Consider the following 2,108-nt stretch of genomic DNA (forward strand, 5'->3'; position numbering starts at 1 on the left):
CCTGCACCACCTCCCCTCCCCTGACCCGTTGTTGAGCACTGCATCCACATGGACACGCTCCATCCTCCACACACACCCACTCTGCCGTGGCCACCCCGGCCATCCCAGGCCACCCCAAGCACTGATGCCATTATGGAATATCCCTCTGGTCAGTTGGGATCACCTGTCCTGCCTGTGTCTCCTCCCCACCTCCACCACTCACCCAACTTCCTTGGCAGCAAGGCAATATGAGAAGCAGAAAAGGTCTCTGTGCAAGCTCTGCTCAGCAATAACAAAAACATCTCTATGTTATCAACCCTGTGTTCAGCACAAATACAAAATACAGCAGCCACTGAGAAGAAAATAACTCTGCTCCAGCCAAACCCAGCACATCCCACCTCATATTCCATAACTATTTGCACCATTCCAGGTCCCACACTTTTCAGTACAACTTCCTTCCCATTCTTTGATATAACACACAGATATCATTCCCTTAATCTATGGACCACTCTGGAAAAATAAAGCATCAACAAAATCCTTGTTGCATTCATTTAGTCCATGACTTTGGGCTCCATCTGTTCTGGTGGTCACTCAGGACAGCAGAGGTGCTGGGTGGGGGGAGTTATTGGGCACCAAAAGCAGCTCAGCTCAGGTCACTGCTGCCTTGCAACTGCTTCTTGGGAGGCTTCTCCTGCTTTGGGTTGAATGGTGTCTGTTATAGTAATTCCTGAAACACACAACTCAACAAATCATGGCTTAAAACAATTTACAGATCCATTGCAATCTCCATCCCTGGTCCTTTTGGGCCAGGTTACCTGATTTAACATTGCACCAAACCCCTGCCTTTGTGCCCAACCTGGCTTCACCGAGGGGCTCCTGCCAGAGCTCCCATTTGTGTGGTCACACCCCAGTCCCCCACAGGCAGCAGGACACAGCTGTCCCACCCTGGGCTGCCCCACCCTGGGCTGCCCCACAGCTTGCAGGGGATCTTTGCTGCTCCAGCCTGGGGTGTGACCCACAGGAGACACCCTCCCTGGATTTCTCCAGCATGGGTCCCTCCCACGGGCTCCAGTTCCTCACCAACTGCTCCAGCTTAGATCTCCCAGGGGTCACAGGTGCTGCAGCAAACCTGTTCCAGCACAGGCCCCATGAGGGTCATCCTCCTCCAGGCATCCCCCTGCAGGTGGCTCTGTGCTCCCTTGTGGGCTCCTCCACACGTCTCAGTCCCTTCAGCTCAGGTTCAGACTGGAGTTCCAGCCTGTCCAGCACACACACAGCAGCACTGCCCTGGCCCCCTGCCAGCCCAGCCCAGCAAAGGCTGTTATCAAAGTGTTCCCAGGCATGATCCAGAGAGGTGATAAGCACTAGAGCAGCAGTGAAAGCAAAAAGCATCCACTAACTAGCACTGGACTCTAATACAGTCTGGGGAGTGCCCCCCATGGCAAGCACAGGAGCCTGCTCAGTGCCAGCTAACAGCACTGACAGCTATAAATTCAATGGAGCACATCCCAGTTCTACCAGGCACACTGCAGGGCAGGGAGCATCCCTGGATTTGAGATACATCCCAAGCCTCCCTTAGCCTGGTGCAGCAGGAGGAGAGCAATGGCTCCAGCTTCCCCTGCACTGACACCTTTCTGAGGGGGTCCTTGAGCCTTGGACCTTGCCAGGTGATCTGTTCTCTTTCCATTCATGGTCAGCCTGGCTCTTGGAGATGTTTTGTTTTCCCACATCCAAATGCAACAGCCTTCCTATCTTATCTACCAGCATAAATCTTATTTTACTGAGTGGGAGTGAGAGATAAGAATGAAGCAGGCAAAGATCAAAGAACACTGATATTTTCATAAAAGAGCAGAAACCCAAGCCTTCAGAATGACCCAGCACCAAAGCCCTGAGACCTTTGAGCAGAAGAGCAGATCAGCTTCAGGACCATCCTGCCCAGGGTTGGGGCACAGTCAGCTGTGAGCCAGCTTTCTGCACTGCCCCAGCACATGGAGCTTCCCAGCCCTGTGAGGATGGGAGGGCAGAGAGGGAGGTGCTGCCAGTAACACTCCATTTCACCTGCAGACAGGACAGCTGAGACAGGAGCAGTTGGTCCCCTGGAGGGTTTTTTTACAAAACCCTTGGAGGGT

The 2,108-nt window shown here is 53.2% G+C and overlaps 1 long non-coding RNA gene across 1 annotated transcript; it reads right to left on the bottom strand.

Annotated features, from left to right (window-relative positions):
• Window positions 1–498: 498 nt before the first annotated feature.
• On the bottom strand, window positions 499–1,548 carry LOC117245117. Its single transcript, XR_004499359.1, has 2 exons — window positions 1,060–1,548; window positions 499–673 (listed from the first exon to the last, which is right to left on the bottom strand). It is a non-coding gene; the product is annotated as an uncharacterized LOC117245117 (long non-coding RNA).
• Between the last annotated feature and the right edge of the window lie 560 nt (window positions 1,549–2,108).

Source organism: Parus major, chromosome 13 (assembly GCF_001522545.3).
Source record: "Parus major isolate Abel chromosome 13, Parus_major1.1, whole genome shotgun sequence".
In the NCBI taxonomy this organism is placed as follows: domain Eukaryota; kingdom Metazoa; phylum Chordata; class Aves; order Passeriformes; family Paridae; genus Parus; species Parus major.